Here is a 19011-nt window from a genome sequence, read left to right as displayed (position 1 = left end):
ACTGACTTGTGTTCGATTCCTTACCCCCTTACTAGCTGTGAACAGCCCCTAGATAGTTTTCTCGTCTATAAAACAGCTAAAACACTTACTCTGTAGTGATGGTAAGGATTAAAGAGAGAATATATATAAAATATTGATCACACTTGAGCTTGATAGTAGCAGTCATTATAACATTCTTGTTTACACAAAACAAGAATGTTTAATTTGATCTTTTAAATGCTTATGATTGCAAACATGTCATTGTGACATTAATAAACACAAAAAAAAAACCTTACTACTGCAAAAGAATCAGACTAGCTATTTTCCCATGTTTCCTTCTAGTCTTGGTGAATGGGTCAACACCATCTTTACACAATCTATTTGTTTTTAGATTTTTTGTTCTTGTTGAGAGTGTCTCTGTGTCACACAGGCTGAAATGGAAGTGGAGCCATCACAACTCACTGCAGCCTTGACCTCCTGGCCTCAAGAGATCCTCCTACCTCAGCCTCTCATGTAGCTGAGGCCACAGGTGCATGCCACCACACCTGGATAATTTTTTTTGTAAAGATGGGGTCTTGCTAAGTTGCCCAGACTAGTCCTGAACTCTTGGGCTCAAGCTACCTTCTCACCTGGGTCTCCCAAAGGGCTGGGATTACAGACGGGAGCCATCACACCCAACCTATTTTCAGCTTTTTTTTCACTTAACACTGTACCCTAAGTTTTCCCTTTGCAACACGGTCTTTTTTAACTTACTGTAAAATAGTTATTATTTCAACTAATATGCCATAACCTAATTCATCATCCCTCTTTTGTTGAGTACTTAGTTTGTTTCAATTTGGGGAGTATTCTTTCATTTAGTTTCTGCTTCTGTTATGGTGATTTGAAATGCATGATTTTGAAAATATTTAGGTCTTTCCTTTAGGTGTACACATGTTTCTAGTTCAAATTTGAGGGCATCGTTTAAGCTAATGGCTGTTAGCTGTGGGGAAAGAAAAGGTAGTTTCAGTCTAGGGGTCAGCAAATTAACATAACTTCAAGAATTCACACATCCACCGCTGACCTCGGTTTCATCTCAGCAGTTGGCAAACTGGCATGAGGATGACGGCTGATGGAGGTAGGCACTCAGGAAAAGGATCTTTAAGGTGGTGTAAGCACGTTCACGTTCCTGATTTCATTCAACTTCAACTCGCGGCCCAGATCGGAGCATAGGTATTCACGATGATTGAAGCACAGAGAGGGTAACGCAGCGGGGAAAGGACTGAAAACGCCTCCCGCCGAGCCCGGGGGCACTGGGTGGAGCTCTGCGGGGAGCTTCGCCTGCCCCTCCAGGGGGCTCCTCCTTCCCGGGGCTCCGGCCGCGCCCGGCTCCGAGCATGCCCAGTGCGCTCCACGCCCGTCCTAGTGGTGCTGGGCGGGTGTCGCGGCTCCAGGTTTTGCCAGCGACTTGAGCCCCGGCCGGGCCGGGCCAGGCAGGGCGCAGCGCGTGCGCTCCGGACCCGGGGACTCCCGGGCTCCGTCGGAATTCCCCACGACGCGACGCCCGGGCGGCACCCGCTGCGGCGGCGCTATCCTGGGACGTGCGACTCGTGGACAAGGACAGAAATGAGGTTCCAGGGGCTGCCGGGGCCCAGGACCCGGCACCCAGGCGCGACTGGAGGGTTCCAGCCATCTCTGCCTCCCTGCGTTCACGTATTCAACAAATAATGTTTGAGCGCCTACTGTATGCCAGACAGTGTTGCAGGAGCTGGGTCACTGCAGTAAAGACAGGCAGAGCCACAGCCCCAAAGCTGACATTCAGGAGGGAAATACAACATGAGAATCAAACAAATCAGAGGAAAAGCCAAAGAGACCGACCTCATCTGCTCCTCTGCCCTCCTTGCCGTTCCCTAAGCAGCCCGGAGCCCTTTCGGGTCTTTGCACTTGCTGTTCCCTCGGCCAGAAATGCTCTTCCCCGCTTATCTGAAATATCACTATCACCTCAGTGATAGTTACCCGATCTGTCAGATAGACCGCCCTATCGGCTCAAGGGCCAGATCCGACCGCTTCCCTGAAAATTCACTGCGTACCTTCACCCTCAAACTTCCCGACCCCGCTCTTTTCCCTCTTAGAACTTGTCACTTTCTAGTATACTACATAGTTTGCTAATTTGCCATGTTACCTGTCCCTCTTCCCCCAAACTCCACCAGAGGGAGAGAATTTTTGTCTATTTGTTCACCACGAGAGAAGAACTGAAATAGATGCTCAATAAATAATTGCAGATAATGGATACATCGTGTTAAATACTATGAAGAAAATAAAATACATGGAGTGGCAGAGGGCTAATCAAGGAAGGTGGTCAGGAAAGGCCTCTCTGAGGAGGGGACCTATGTACAATGAGAAGGCGCCCGCCATGTGAAAAAATGGGCCAGGACGTCCCACAGAGGAAAAGGCCCGCGCCAATGTCCTGAGGCTGATGAAGTTCGAGTGTCTGATGGACAGAAAGATGCCCTAGGAGCCGCAGGCAGGCAGGTGTGAGATGAGAAGAAAGTGGGAAGCAGGAGCACAGATCAGGTAGGGGCCCTGTGAGCCTTGGGACGGTTTAATCTCAGGGAAGCTTACTAGTGCCAAGGGAACTGGACTGGGAGTCAGTAGGACCTCAGCTCAACCGCGCATCCGTCGCGCAAAAACTCCTCGTTTCAAAGTTTCTTTGGGCGCCGACTGCTTGCCTTTCCTAGGCATGAAATCACTGAGGGCTAGGCACACAGTAGGTGCCCAGTCATGTTGTGGAACGAACGGCTGCATGCATGCGCGAGGAAACTCAGGGCCTGCCCGCAGCTCGGCGAAGAGCCCCGGTGGCCCTAGGAGAAGCGTCGGGGCGCGCCAGGGCGAGGCGGGGGCGGGAGAGCACCGCAGGCCGGCCCGGGCGCCCGCCCCCAGCCCGGCGCGCGGGCCCGTCGCGGCCAGCCCGGCCGGCGGGAACCGCCCGCGGGCGGCACTGGGCATGCTCAGACGGCGGCCAGGTCGCGCCGCGAGCGAGCTTCCGCGCCGCCCGCACGCGCGACCTACCTGGGCGCTCTGCGCCTCCGGATGCTGCAGGTACGAGCCGGTGCGACCACAGCGGGCCAGGGGCAGGGCGCGGGGCGGCCGGGGGCCGGGGTCGCGATCGGCGCCACCCTGCCCCCACCCGTCCCTGGGGCGTGCGGCGGACGCGCGGGCGGGCTGGCGGGTGCTGCGGCCCCAGGATCCCCGCACCACGTCGGGGCAGGGAGGGGCGTCCCGCCGCGCTCACCTGGAGGGGACTGGGCAGGAGGGCGCGGGCGGGGCGCCGGGTTGGGCTCGGCCGGGGCGGGCTGGCGGCCGGGACGCGGCGCCGGAGCGTGGGCGTGCGCTCCGGCCGGGCAGGGGCGGGCGCTACCCGCGGAGCCCGTGCTGCTGGCGCCGCCGCAGGACCCCGCGCCGCCTCGACCCCGGCTCCGGGCGCAGAGGGGGCGCACAGCCCTCAGGGAGCCAGCCAAACGCGGCGGCCAGCCCTTGGTTCCCAGGGCGAATCCGCCTCTCGGCTTTCAAAGATGGCATTTCCTGGGCCTGGCACGAAACTCCAGCGCCAATAAATCCTCCCCGTTCCGCGGCCGATATGGAATGATTTATCAGGTACCTGCGGCGAGACAGCTGCAGCGGGGGGAGTGTTTGTGAGAGTGCCCAGCCCCCCGGAAATTCCCATTTTCAGCTACCTAAACTTACTTAGAAGTTGCTGTTGTCTTAAAAATTCATGGGAAGTTGAGACAACTTGACACCAGGGTTTTCCGAGCTGGTGGAAAGAGCTTGTGACTTGGAAACTGGAGACCTCCGTTCAAGTTGGGCGCCCCCTTGGCCAGCTGGTGACCTTGGGCACGTTGTTTAACCTCTCTGGTCCTGTTTTCTCCCTTGCAAACAGCTGCTAATAATGCCCACCTCTCTGGGTTGTTTGGTGGATTAAGTGGGATAAATTATGTGGAGGTGTTTGGCACCGTGCCTGGCACAAAGCTAGCAAGCAGTTGGCGTGATGTGAATTTAATTCATTTAGAGACCCTAGTGGCTCTCATTTCAGCAGGAAATTAGAATTAGGAAACCATCTTCAGGGGCCAGTGGTGGAGTGAGAGACCCTGTCTCTGTGCCCAGGAGAACTTCTGCCAAAGTGACGGCCTTGGGAAAAACAATTTAGCCGAATTGTAATCAGAGAGCATCTTCTTTAAAAGCAGTTTTATACATTCAGAAACTCCAGAAGTTGGCAGTTTGGCTGCACTTAGAAAAGAGCTGTTTTGCAAGATGATCCATCTTGCAAATGTTTAAGCAGATGATGGGAGAAAGTAATGCCTGCTTAGGAAGATTTCTGTTATAAAAATCTCCCGAATCCAACTCTAAGTGATTATTTCGATCAGGATTTCTCAGCCTTGAACTATTGACATTTGGGGTTTGATAAGTATTTGTGTCCTGGGCACTGTGGGGTTTAGAAGCATCTCTGGTCTATGGATTCCAGTAGCAATTCCTGTCCCCCAGTTGTGCCAACTAAAAATGCCTCCAAGATTGTCAGATGTCCCCTAGGGAGCAAAATGCCACCCCCACATCCTTTTAGAACCACCAATTTAATTCTTGCTTTCTGTCATTAGCCTGAGTTGTTTGAGAATTTCAGCTTGTGCTTTTTTTTTTTTTTTTTTTTTTAATTTTTTATTGGATTATAGGTTTTGGGGAACATGCAGCTTGTGCTTTTATAATAACCAACCTTTGCATAGCCTTACAGAACTTAGAGTACATTCACCTGCATTATCTCGTTTAATCTTTACAACTCCCTTGTGAGGCTGGTGTCACTCCCATTTTACAGTTGAGGACATTGAGGCTCTCAGCAGCCAATTATACAGTATGTGGTAGAGCTGGGATATAACCCAAGTCTCCTGGTTCCAAGGGCAGGTCTTTTTCATCTGCATCAAGCTGCCTGCCCTTGGTTGTATGGAGACTTTGATGAAATGACTTTCTGGATGATTAAATCAAGATGTGAAATATATTGGAAGCTGGAAACTTTTTTTGAGATTGACTAGTTGAAAATTAACAACGTAAGCTATTATCTGACAGAGTAGGCCGTTCTAGTTAAATATTCTCGTTTATAGCGAGCTCCCATAAATCCCACATGCAGTTAATGGAATACCAATTTGCAGAGAATTAGAATAGAACATGCCTAATACTCTGTATTGATCCTGCGTTGTCGCTGGTGACTTGCCATCTCCTAAAAAGGACTCATATATGCAAATTACACATTAGCTGGGGAATATAAAAGGTCAAGTTACTGAAGGCATTTCAAAGTAGCTGAGGCATTTATTGAACTTCTGTATGGCAAATGCAGTGCTGAGTGGGGATGTGGAGTAGTCCCATGGAGCCCAGAGAATCCCGGGTGCCAGCATCCACTTCCCTGCAGGAAAGGGCGGGCCCTGGTCAGGCCAGACAGGTGGTGGGCCCTCAGACAGCTTTGGGCAGGAGAAAAAGCCCAAGTTCCCGTGGAGGCAGATTCACGATCCCACACCATGTCTCCAGTCATGTCTCTGAGCTCTCAATTCATCTTTTATCGTACAGAAGATACTCTGGGAGTTTCTAGCATTCTCATTCAAGTCTCAGAGACCTGGTTAGGGAGGCAAGGTCAGAGACAAATCTTATCCCTGGAAGAAGTTGGGGTTCCAAGGTGGTAATTGGCTTCAGGGAATTGAGACCAATGCCTTGTTGGCTGTGAACTGGACAGTTTCACATACATTGGGATTTGTTGCTGCCAAACCCCAACCCGCTCCCCAACTTACAGATAAGGAAACTGAGCTAGCAAAGGTAAAGTGGGACCAGGAGCAAAAGGGACCAATTTTGACCTTCTGAACTATAGGTCCAGGCACACAAGAGATGACGTTTTCTAGGGCAGGCATTACCTACCAAAAGGGCTGAGCTTTGGGGATAGGAGGGAGGGAGGGAGGGAGGGAGGGAGAAGACATGGTACCCTGCCGTTCCCCAGCCCTCACAGTTTGTGGTAGTTGAGAGGAGGCCAGCAATTTGTAGTCCCTACATCTTTCTCCAGGAGAGCTCACCTTCCTTTCAGCATTGTTGTCCTGGAAAGCAGGGACAGCTCTTCTTTATCTGTTCCCAAGATCTGTTGTAGAAGCTGAAATGCTGAAGACACCCAGCACATACCCTGCCCTGGAAGGGCTGGTGGGGTCAAGGTAGCCTACCCAAGCATCAGCTTTTCATACCAACTCTTAACAGAGAGACGGGAGGAGACCAGCTCAGTGTCCACACTGCTCTTGGCTGGGTCCAGGTGACCTCAGACTCTGATCTGATAGGTGTCTTCTTTTTTCTGGCTGAGAAGGACCTGGGAAGTGCTTGGTAGGCTCCAGGCTGAAATCAGATTTGGTAGTGGGTTCTAAGACCCAGAAATCTTGCATCTACTGAGCTTCGGATTGTGTGTGCACCTGAAGCCTCCTGCTGCCCCCAGGTTTACTTGTTATTCCAAGACCAGGCGTGAGCACAGATTTAACAGCAAATTCAGACATTTATTGAGTCTCTACCATATTATTAGGCCATAGGGCTGCAGAGGTGAATGCTGAACCCCTGCCTTGGAAGGATTTATGGTGGATTTGGGAAGACAGTGACATTTGTGTATGTGTATATATGCATCTCCATCCATCTGTCCGTGGTCCTGTAAGTGCTTTGAAAGGATAAGCTAGATGCAAGAGACACCAGAGGATTCAGCCATTCATTCTGATGGGTATCAGGAAACACTGTGGGGAGTAGTTCTAACCATGGGGAGAAGTTAGTTCTAACTTCAAGACATAGTTCGAATTGAGCCTTGAAGTTAGGAACAAGATGGCATTCGGGGCAGACAAAACAGCAGGGGCAAAGGCATGAAGAGACTTTGTGTATTGTAGGCATGAGGCCTCTCCAAGTCCAGCCTGGTTTGTTTTGTTTTTTTAGACAAGGTCTCACTCTGTCATTCGGGTTGGAGTGCAGTGGCCTGATCAGGGCTCAAGCAGTCCTCCTCATACCTCACACCTGGGACTACAGGCATGTGCGCCACGCCCAGCTAATTTTTTGTTTTTTTGTGGAGACAGTCTTACTGTGTTGCCCAAGCTTGTCTCGAACTCCTGGGCTCAAACAGTTCTCCTGCTTCAGCCTCCCAAAGTGCTGAGATTACAGGCATGAGCCACTGCACTCAGCAAGTCCAGCCTCTTGGTGTTCACTAATGCAGAACCCATCTGCTGTGGTTAGGATCTACCTCATCTCTCTACATGGGCCAGGCCTCGCCCAGCCCAGGGTTAAGTGCCGAGTCTCCTTCTTTTCACCTGGGTGGAAGCGATGCCTCTGTGTTATCTTTGAGGCAGGAGTAACTTCTGTGGGGATGTCTCTGGTTTTAGTTATCAACACTAATCTGGTGCTTACTGGCTGCCACACACTGTAGTGAGTGCCCTCCAAATATTAACTGAACTTTTTTCATCTTCACAGCAACCGTGTGGCCAGGCTGCCTCCCAGGTACAAGTAGGTGGGGGCTGAGCTCCTCTGCCCAGTGTATGTCCCTCTGTGGATGATGCTCTGATTGTGGCATGGACTCCCCTGGTTGCCTTTACATCGATGACAGATAAAACTGCCTTTACAGTCTGAGTTGCAATGGAGCACTGACTGCCATGGATTTTTCTCCCTGACCCCATTTCCTTTACGGGGCTGGCAGGACTCTGCTGACTACATTTTCTGAACCAAAGATTAGGATCTGTAGTGTGAAAAAGGAATGTGTGTGCCGCTGCTTTGTGCAGGAGGAGGCCTGAGAAGTGTTTGGATACTGAGAGAGTGGAATTTCTGAAGCATTTTGATGGTTTATGGGGAAAGTTAGGACAGAGGATTTGAAATTGGGATCATCCTGGAAAATTCAGGTCCCATATTAGGATACACAAGCTTTTAGTAAATGTTTAAGCAGTGTAGAGTGAAGTGAATTTTCTGTACTGAGTCCCAATAGGGAACAAATGGTGCTTTTTAGCCTCAAAAGCTTACTGACTCCTTCCAGCCCCATTTTACAGATATGACAAAAACACTGAGGCTCAGAGATGAAGTATCTACCAAAGGGCACAATGTTTGTAAGCAGCACAGCCGAGATTTTTTTGGGGGGGGGTTTTTTGTTTGTTTTGCTTTTTAAATACAGAGACAGGGTCTCGCCATGTTGCCAGGCTGATGTTGAACTCCTGGGCTCAAGTGATCCTTGGGTTCAAATGCCTCTCAAAGAGCTGGGATTACAGGCCTGAACCCCTGCCTGGCTGCAGCCAGCATTTGAACCCAAGTCTGTGCCTAGACAAATCATTTTTTGATGTCTCTCGACATCTCCCACAGGCCCTGTGCTGTGTTCATGCTCTTTCCAGCCTCACCTCACTGTGCTCCTTCCTGCTGCAGGGCCTGCAAGAGCCTGGAACCCTCTCCCCTCCCCATTGGTCACTTTCTCCTGTAGGTCTCAGCTCCACGATTGCAGATGCCTTAGCTCACCTTCCTGACTTGAGTTAAACTGTTGCTATAAATGTTCATGCTACCAGATCTCTCTTCATTATAGCACGTTTCCTAGTGGCAATTTCGCAGTTTAATTAGTGTAATTATTTGTATTAGTACCTGTTTCACAGCTGCAATGTAAGCTGTGTGAAGCCAGGGTCTCCTTTTCTTTCTTTTTAAACTTTTTCTAAGCTTTATTTTTTTTCTTTTAATGTTTGATCCAATTCAGACCCATAGGAAAGTTACAAGAATAAATCAAAGAAATCTCATAAACTCTTCACCCAGATTCCCCAACATTACCATTTTACCCTTTTTATTTTATCCCTCTCTGTGTATATATATCTCTCCTGAAATATTTGAGGATTATTTATCAATGCCTCCTTTACCCCTACATTCATTTCCTAAAAGCAATGATATTCTCTTCCATAACTACAATACAAATTTTAGAATCAATAAATTAATATTGCTACAACACCATTTACCTAATCTAGAAACCTTAAGTTTTATATACTTTTTTTTTTTGAGAGAGAGTCTCCTTCACTCTGCCACCCACGCAGGAGTGCAGTGGCGTGATCTCGGTTCACTGCAATCTCTACCTCCTGGGTTCAAGCAACTCTCCTGCCTCAGCCTCCCAGGTAGCTGGGATTACAGGTGTGTGCCACCACACCTGGCTAATTTTTAATTTTTGTGTCTTTTTGTGGCTATGGGGTTTCACCATGTTGGCCAGGTTGGTCTCAAACTCCTAAGTAATCCGCCCGTCTCAGCCTCCCAAAGTGTTAGGATTATAAGCATGAGCCACCATGCCCAGCCTAGACGTTAAGTTTTGCCAGTTGTCTTAGTGATGTCCTTGTTTATAGCAAAAAAAAAAAAAAAAAAATCTTTGTCATGGGTTGCATACAGTTGTTGTGTCTCTTTAGTTTCCTTTAAACTAGGACAGTCCCCCAACTATTCTTTGTCCTTTGGGACCTTGACGTTTTTGGAAAAGTGCAAGCCGATTATTTTGTAGAATGCCCCTCACTTTGAGTCTGTTTTAACTCACCCTTTTGTACCCAGTGCCAAGCACAGTGCCTGGACCATCAAATGCACTCAGTAAATATATGTTGAACAAGCAGAAGGAGAGATAGAAGGAGGTGCAAGGGGAAAGTCAGAGATTTTCTGCTTTCCTCCACCCCAACACCTTTCCCTGCTGAGGGATGTGTTTTTGTTTTTGTTTTTGTTTTTGAGATGGTGTCTCACTCTGTCACCCAGGCTAGAGTGCAGTGGTACAATCTCGGCTCACTCCAGCCTCTGCCTCCTAGGTTCAAGTGATTCACCTGCCGCAGCCTCCTGAGTAACTGAGATTACAGGCATGGTCACCATGCCCAGCTAATTTTTTGTATTTTTAGCAGAGATGGGGTTTTGACGTGTTGGCCAGGTTGTTCTGGCACTCATAACCTCAAGTGATCCACCTGCCTTGGCCTTCCAAAGTGCTGGGATTACAGGTGTGAGCCTCCCCACCTGGCCTGGATGTTGTTATTTAGTTGCAGTCATACTGTATACAGGTTTGAATCCTGCTATTTTTATAACAAAGCTTTCCCTCCAAAAGAAAGGCTTCCTGAGAAGATAGTAAGCCTGCTGTCTTTTCAGGTATACAAGCAGAAGCCAGATGATGGTTTGGCAGGGATATTGCAGAGGCAAATGGAATGTTTGATGAGGGGTGAGACTTACCAGGTTGGGGATCCCTGCTAATCCTGAGTAGCCTTCTCTAATTGCAACTCTGACTTCACAGGCCTAGAACCCCAAGAGTAGTGCAACTACAATTTATCATTCCAACCAGAACAATTTGAGAATAAAAGGGGTGCTGTTAATAATTGCACCTGACTGACAGGCCTCAGCCGGGACTGCCCTAGGTAAATCGGGACAGGTGGTCACCCTATTTAAGAGTGACGTGGAGTTTGATATCAGTGCTGGGTGAACCAGCATGGAAAACCCTCTAGCACTAGGAATCTTCTGCATGGATAAAGACAACGTTAATCTCTGCATGGTCTGCAGGCCTGATGTTTGTGGCTTTGGTCCCCACACCTCTGTGTTCCCACCTCCAGTGGGGTTCCACTCCCCAGTTTTGTGCCTGCCACACTGGCCTTTTGTCAGCCTTTACCTCACTATGTACCTTCCTGCCACAGGGACTGGCAGAGTCTGGGACCTCAGTCACATACCCAGACTGGATGGAGAAGCAGGGACAGGGTTTATGGTAGATGTACACAGAGGCGAACAAGCCAACTGTGCTTCTCACTGACCAGTTTCTAATAGAATGTAAGAGCCAGGGCGTGTAAGCAAGGAAGGGCAGGAGGCAGGAGTCCCGCTAGGCCTTATCTTCTTTCCTCTAGTGCTCACACTTCCACCTCTTCTTCCTGCACCAACACCCACGTCCCTGTTCCAGCCCTAGTTCTGAGATCATGACTGTTTCTCTGACCTTTGGCAAAGGCAGGGAAGCAGGTGGCATAGGGGATCCAGGCACAAGAGGATGGGCATTGGATGAACAGTAGGTGCAGACAGGGACTTGGATGCAGAGAAACTGGGCAGGAAGCCAGCATCTAGGGATCCCAGTAACAAGGTCACTACAGGGCCATTTATCAGGAAGCCTAGATTTGTAATATCAGGTGACCAGACACTCTGGTCAAGAGGTCAGGCCCTGGGATCCGTACAGTCTGTTTCTTCAACTCACTTTCTGCCTAGGAGAAAATACAAACCTTGCCTTCTTGGATTGCAAAGTATTATAGGATGAGAATGTGATGATCATGGAGCTGTTTTCTGGGAAGCATCCCAGTCATGTGAGCTTTAAGAACACTGTCCAGTGTTTTTATTACTCTAGGCATCAGCAGCTTTAATGGAAAAGCCAGTTAGTAAAGGAATGTTCCAGTTCTTAGAATGCAAGATACTAGTACTGCTGAATGTTGGAAAGACTTTCTGGTTTAACTGTGTTATTAGATTTTACTGCTTTGTGGCTCACGCCTGTAATCCCAGCACTTTGGGAGGCCTAGACACGTGGATCACCTTAGGTCAGGAGCTGGAGACCAGCCTGACCAATATGGTGAAACCCCGTCTCTACTAAAAATGGTAGCATGTGCCTGTAGTCCCAGCTACTCAGGAGGCTGAGACAGGAGAATTGATTGAACTTGGGAGGTGGAGGTTGCAGTGAGTTGAGATCACGCCACTGCACTCCAGCCTGGCAATGGAGTGAGACTTTGTCTCAAGAAAAAGTACTTCCGCCTGGGCGTGGTGGCTCATGCCTGTAATCCTAGCACTTTGGGAGGCAGAGGCGGGTGGATCCCCTGAGGTCAGAAGTTCAAGACCAGCCTGGCCAACTTGGTGGGTTCAAGACCAGCATGGCCAACTTGGTGAGACCCTGCCTGTACTGAAAATACAAAAAAGTACACAGCAGTGCTGGTGGGCACCTGTAATCCCAGCTACTTGGGAGGCTGAGGCAGGAGAATGGCTTGAACCCATGGTAGGCTAGGGAGGGTGGCAAAAAGGTTTTTGTGAGCTAAGATTGCACCACTTCAGCCTGGGCAAAAGACCGAGACTTTGTCTTGGAAAAAAAAAAAAGTACTAATCACCTCCTTCCGACCCCACACAGCTGCTTAAAAGCATTTAGTCTGGGGTCACTTTTTATAGGACAGAGCTTGTCACAGTGTCAGAACTGGAAGGGATCTTAGAAAAGCCTTTTCCAGCTCCCTCTTTTGTGGATGGAGAAAATCGAGGCTCTGCAAGGGATGTACCATACTCAAGGGCATACAGTTGATGGCAGAGCAGGAGCTGGTACCCGTGTCTCAGAATTTCCAGCTCCCAGATCTTGGGTGTGTTTTCTACATCTCATCCAAGGAAGTTTATCAGAAAGGCCATGTATTTTTGTTTGGTTAATACCCTTTGGCATTTCTCTTAACTATAGAAATGTGTTGTATTGGCATTGAAGCAGTTAGGCATTTCTTGTGAATTTCTCTATGTAGGAGTTGCTAGGCTGTCTTTTTTGTTTGTTTATTTTTATGTGAAAAAGATGATATATACCTTCTACTGAATTTCCACATCCTGTAGTGGTGTTTCTCAAACTATAGCACATCACCAGGAAGGCTAGTTAAGAGAGGCTGTTGGGCCCCACCCCCAGAGTGTGTAATTCTCTTGGTCTGAATCAGAGCCTCTGGTGAGGCCGGCAGGTTTACATTCTAACAAGCTCTCTGATGATGCCACTAGTTTAGCTGCCGGGACTGCCCTTTGAGGTCTGCTGCCCAGGGTTTCCTGACAGTTTCAGATAATGTCCTCTGTGCTTTGAGGCCAGCTGGGCCCTCCCTGCTCTCAGTCTGCATCATCCTCCTTCCACCTGAGCTTTCTCCCCTCACCTCTCCAGGTGACCCCACCACCTCCACCTGTTGCCCTGTGATGCTCAAGGCCGTCTGTGCGAGCCTCCTTTACCTTATCTCTTCACTTTCTGGCCCCTCTCTTCTTGCTGCCTTTCCTCCAGTCTAGAAAAGTAAATGTCTCTGGCTCAGGCTTCCCTCTCCACTAACTTCCTACCACCTGAAAGTGGAGCCGGCCCCATCTTTAGGTCACCACCTGATTTCTCCCTTCCCTCTCACCAACAAGCCTCCTGGAGGAACAGTTTGCAGTAACTGAAAAACATTTACTTTCACTTCTGTTGATGAGAAATACCGTTCACTTCCAAGAGTTCAGTTTTCTTTCTTTCTTTTTTCTTTTCTTTTTTTTTTTTTTTTTTGAGACAGAATCCCCTCTCGCCCAGGCTGGAGTGCAGTGGTGCCATCTCGGCTCACTGCAATCTCTGCCTCCCAGGTTCAAGCGATTCTCCTGCCTCAGCCTCCCAAGTAGCTGGGATTACAGGCATGCGCCACAGTGCTCAGCTAATTTTTGTATTTTTTGCAGAGATGGGGTTTCACCATGTTGGCCAGGCTGGTCACAAACTCCTGAAGGAGTTCAGGTTTTCTATACCTATAAAAAAGGAGTGATGTTTAATTTTTTAATCATAGTGAAATACACATACGATTTACATGTTAATGATATTTAAGTGCACAATTCATTGGTGTTAAGTACATTCACATTGTTGTGCAGTCGTCACCACCATCCACAGAATTCTTTTCATCTCACTAATCCGAAATTCTATACGCATTCAGTAACTCCCTCCCCCAGCTCCTGGGAGCCACCATTCTGCTTTTTATCTCTATGAATTCAACTACTCTAAGTGCTTTACGTAAGTGGAATTATACAGTGTTTGTCCCTTTGTGACTGGATTATTTCTCATAGTATAATGCTTTAAGGTCCATCCATGTTGTAGCATGTGGGAGAATTTCCTTCCTTTTAAAACTGAATACTAATGTGTCGTATGCTTGCAGTACACTTTGTTTATCCATTCTGCTGTTGATAGACACTGGGTTGCTTTGCCTTTTGGCTGTTGTGAATAATGCTGCTGCAAGCATGGGTGTGTGGAAAGACGCAATTTTGATGAAAGGGAACTCACAGTCTCAAGTGGGATGTTTAGGCATTTAGAGCAGTCCGTCCTGCACTTACCAGGCTCCCCACCTGCCACTTGAGCAACACTGCTCTTGCCGCAATGTCCAGAGACTGCTCACGTGTTAAGACCAGAGGCAGGTTCTCATATCTCAGCTAATTTGGTCAGAGAAATTCTTCTCTGTTCCAGGGCTTCTGTGATGCTCCTGTCCCCTCCTGCTTTCCAGCCCGTCTTGGCTCTTCTGCTGCTGCCTGTTCCCTTTATTCTCTGTTCTTATGTCCTGTAGGCCTTTTCTGGTAAACTGATCTGGTCCTGTCAGGGGCTCAGGGGCTCATAGGTCTGGGTCTCCAGTCCGGTCCTCTCTGGGTATATTAATCCATTCTCACACTACTGATAAAGACATACCCGAGACTGGGTAATTATTAAGGAAAGAGATTTAATTGACTCACAGTTCCACAGGGCTGGGGAGGCTTCAGGAAACTTAAAACAATGGTAGAAGGGGAAGCAAAGACGACCTCCTTCACATGGTGGCAGCAAGGAGAAGTGCAGAGCAAAAGGGGGAAAAGCCCCTTACAAAACCATCGGATCTTGTGAGAATTCACTCTCCTGAGAACAGCAGCATGCGGGTAACTGCTCCTGTGATTCAGTTACCTCCCATCTAGTCCCTCCCATAACACATGAGGATTATGGGAGCTATAATTCAATGAGATTTGTGTGCGGACATAGCCAAAGCATATCACTGGGCATTTCCAATCCTGTATATATCAGGTCTGCACAGCTTCTCATGAGTGGCCCCCCGGGCCCTCCTCTGCATTTCTGAAACAGAGCTCATCACCGTCTTTCTTAAAAATGTCCTCTCCACTAGTGACACAGTCTTCTTGCTTGGAAACCCAAGGTCACTCTTCACTTGTCCCCCAAGCCTGCCCACCACACCTCAGAAATCCCTTCTCCAACCCGCTCTTCTCCACTCCACCCAAACTGAGTTCGCTCACTTCTGTCGTTTTCCTCTTTTGCTCACTGTCACAAATAGGCCCCTTGTGCCTGTACCTCCTTCACACAGCTACCAGAAAAATGTTCCCTTAAAAAGCACAGAAGATCACCTCATTCTGTGTGGGCTCCATCTGGCCTTGCTTTTCCTCATCTTTTCTCCAACCCCGCAAAATGTACGCTCTAAGCCAGGGCTTCCCAAGCTTTCATGCTAAAATGCAAATACATCCTCAGCAGGTTTGGGCTGGGCTCTATACTCTGCCTTTCCAGCACCCTTCCAGGTGATGCTGGGATGGGGTCCGTAAGGTACCATTTGTTGAGTAGCTGGACTCTAGGAGATGTGTTTCACAGAGTCCTGCAGACCTGTCTTCAATCTGTTCATAGTGCAAGAATTTCTAAGTTTTGTGTTGTAATGTTTTCTGTTTTATGTAAAGTTAAATATTTTTAATCATAAACTGAGATTTGTTGTTGCAGTGGTTATTTGCTATTAAAAGAATTTCCAAAGACCAACAAAGGTTTCAGTTTTCTTCAGAGTTACTAAAAGGTCCAGTTGCAGGGGTGTATGGGGGTCAGGGGTGGGTCTTGAGACTGTTTTTCCTTTAAAGGGGTACACACTGCAAAGGAGTTCCCTCTCTTGAGCTGCTCCAGGGCAGAGGCTCTCCCTTACTCAGTCTTCTCAGGATGGTGGTAGAAGGGGAGGGAGAAGAGTCTGGTTTCCATAGGAGGAAATGAGTGTGGAAACTGATGATTCCGTCATAGAAGACTGGGCATGGAAGGGGAGCTCTCCTGGGGAAGGTGCTGCCAGTCACAGGAGAAGAGGGCAAGGACCTGGGGGCTAGATCTTATATGACTCTTTTTACTTTTTACCTTTTTAAGACAAAGCCTCACTCTATCACCCAGACTAGAGTTCTGGCCATCACGGCTCACTGCAACCTCCGTCTCCCAGGTTCAAGCAATCTGCCCACATCAGCCTCCCAAGTAGCTGGCATTACAGACGCACACCACCACACCCAGCTAATTTTTGTATTTTTAGAAGACCTTCCAGGTGTGACCATGGCTCAGCCTCAGGCAGAAAGTGGTGCCTTCAAAGGGGAATATAACTGTGGGCTCATTTTTGTAGAGACGGGGTCTCGCCATGTTGCCCAGGCTAGTCTTGAGTCCACCCACCTTGGCCTTCCAAAGTGTCAGGATTACAGACATGAGCCACTGCACCTGGCCTTATATGACTCTTGATAAGCCTTTGCTGTTGAGGAGCCAGCTGGGGAAACCACTGGAAGGGGAGCCTGGGAGCCAGGCTTTGTCCTAGCCCAGAATGGGGTTCACAGAGGGCTGAGGACTGTGTGAGGATGAGTGGGCAGGGAGTAGAGCCGCATGCACCTGGGAGGATCAGGATCTTGCCACAGCAGGAGGGTCAGAGAAGCAAGTCCCAGGTAGATGTGGGGTGAGGGAATGGGACGGATCTCAAACAAGGGTGCTGCTGACTTTGACCAGCCTGCTCCAGAAACCTCACTACCCTCCTGTCTCCTCCGAAGTCTAGGTGCCTCAGTCCACCACTGAAGAGTTTTTCAGGATCTGGCCTCTACTTCCTTTCCCACGTGTTCTCCATGACTTTCACCTCTTAGTTCTAGCTCCCAGCCAAGGGCCTGTTCCTCACTTCATATCCAGATGTCCTTCCTCAGCTCCAAGCTTCCACAGAGGTGGCTCGGCCAGGCTTCCATGCTCAGTGTTAACTCTCAGCATAGGTGGCAAGTCTGGGACCATCCCCACACCCCTACTTGCTCTCTCCAAGGCCCTGCTCCAGCCTCCTGAGCCTCGACCACCTCTCCACAGTGGAATGTCCATGGTGTCTTCACCTCACAAGATTGTGTGATGATCTCCTGTTGACACAGCGGCATGCTAAGTACTCAGGCAGTGCTGGCTCAGCTGTCTGGACAGAGGGACTGCCGTGGGACGTGTCCACAGCTTGAGGTAGAGAGCGCTATGGTTGGTGTGTGCCACCCAGGGCAGGGTGGGGCTGAGGTGCTTCTGCCTGACATGGACACTCCAGAGGTTGGGGTTGGTTCGCTTAGTAAATGTTGAAGGCACCAAAGGATGGCAGCTGGCGACAGAGTGAAGAGGAGGAAGTTGGAATTAGGATGGAGAGCGCAGCCTCTCTCACTTTAAAATGATTCAGATTCTGTAGGTCAGGGGTGGGGCCTGGGACTCTGCATTTCTAACAGGTATTCAGTGATGCTGAAGCCGCTGGTCCAGAGACCGCACTCTGAGCGGCATTCATCCAGAACATGATTAATGATGGGGATCCTTGCGGAGGAGATGGTAGAGAAAGACATGCACAGCTTATACCCAGCTTTCTGCCTGGCTGCTTGGAGACACCTCAAAGGGGCAGGTGTAACCAGGCATCTGGTGTCCATCGGGTTCCATTGGAATCAGATTGTGGGTGATGATGGAGACTGATAGTAAGAGCCCGGTGAGAACTTTGGGAGATGTATGGGGTGATCTGATTTTGTTGCTTGATATCTCATTCGTCACAGTCTAGCTTCACAGATCTATTCCCCTTAGAAGGCATCACTTTCTGCCCGAGGCTGAGCCATGGTCGGTCACCCCCTGGAAGGTCCTCTGTCTTAGCATTCCCTGCATGGAAACCTGTGATTTCTGCATACCCCTCTCTCTCTCTGGTTTGTGAGTTCCCAGATAGCTAGGACCTGAGACAGCCTCTTACCCTCATAACCCAGCACCTGCCTCACAGCTGGTATTAGAGAGAGGTATGGAAGCAGGTTTGAAGGAAGAATGAGTAAAGCCCTGTGATCAAAAGGGAGCAAGAGAGCCCAGCTCTGACCCAGGGCACTGGAGCATGTCGCTGTGGACAGGAGCCCAGCTATGGCATTAGCCAGGACTTCGGTGGCATTGCCAGGAACACGGTCTAAAGTGGACTCACATTGGGCATCAGCTCTGAGGAGCGAGGGTTGGGCTGTGAGTTCTCTAAGGTGTGGAGGACTCCACGGGGGTGGGAGGTGGGGCGGAATGGCAGTTTCAACCAAGAAGCCATCATGTTGATCTGGGAGCCAAGAGCAAACCTACTTTTCTTCTGCTGCTTTCAGAAGAGGACAGGTGCCCAGACTGAGGATCAAGACTCTTCTCCCTGTGCATCAGAGCACTGGTAGCAGCTCTTCCCGAGGCTGAGTAGAATCAGCAGATTAGGCTCCAATGTGGGGCAGTGTTTAGAGCAGCTCACAGCTTCATTTTCCTGAGGAGGAAACAGAGTCTCAGGTTCAGTAACTTGTCCAAAGCCACAGATCTGGGAAGTAGAGGAGGCAGCCCAACCCTGGAGCTGGTTTCTGAGGGAGGAATGGGTCCAGGTATGGCTTAAAAGGCCAGAGTGTTGCAGAAGTGCTAGGGCAAAGTGGGTTAGGGGGCAGGGACCCAGGAAGAGGAAGCAGAGTTGGGGATGCAGAAATGAGACAGGAGGCAGCAGGGAGTCAGGAGATGGAGATTTAAGCAGTTTAACACTCTGGCACCAATAAAGCATTAGGTGACAGCATTTAAAACACAAATAAATAAATTCTGTCAATTTGACTTTCTTCTAACTCATCATTGCTCATCGTAGAAAATTTAGGAAATAACAGAAAAGTTGAAGGAATAGAAAAACTAACACCTGTGAGGTTTTTTTGTCTTTCAAATCCCTTTGTTGTTTTAATTAGTTGTGGTTATCCTGTAGACACAACTTTAAAACAAGCCTCTTAATATTCTAATCACACAGACATCCTGTGGCTGTTTTGTGGCTTACTTAACTGGCCCTCCGAAGTTGGCAAGTAGCTTTTTTGTTTATAATTTTCAGTGTTAAAAGTGTTGCTGGGAGGAAAATCTCGGGAACGAAAACATTTTTTCATGTCTGAATATATCCTGACAGCAGGTTCCTGGAAATGGAATCACTCAGTCAGACTGCCTCTCACCCCGTTGGAATGGTATGCTGTGTTAGCGCTGACACAAGCCTTCTAAAAGTGCAGGTGTAAGCCCTGCATGCATTAGTTGTTTGTTCATTCATT

The 19011-nt window shown here is 49.0% G+C and overlaps 1 protein-coding gene across 14 annotated transcripts in view; it reads left to right on the top strand.

The window, feature by feature from the left end:
* Positions 1-2965: 2965 nt before the first annotated feature.
* PTPN3 (protein tyrosine phosphatase non-receptor type 3) overlaps positions 2966-19011 on the top strand; it is a 120128-nt gene continuing 104082 nt past the window's right edge. For 9 of the 14 annotated variants that reach the window (XM_078350228.1, XM_078350193.1, XM_078350201.1 and 6 more), the window contains exon 1: positions 2966-3054. The gene's annotated coding sequence lies outside the window, so the exon portion shown is untranslated. Of the gene's footprint in view, positions 3055-3335; positions 3610-19011 lie in introns of those variants that run through there. The other 5 variants (XM_078350196.1, XM_078350219.1, XM_078350190.1 and 2 more) reach the window with 1 other exon arrangement.

The sequence above is a fragment of the Callithrix jacchus genome, chromosome 1 (genome assembly GCF_049354715.1).
Source record: "Callithrix jacchus isolate 240 chromosome 1, calJac240_pri, whole genome shotgun sequence".
NCBI lineage: Eukaryota > Metazoa > Chordata > Mammalia > Primates > Cebidae > Callithrix > Callithrix jacchus.
This window is presented reverse-complemented; position numbering and strand designations above follow the sequence as displayed.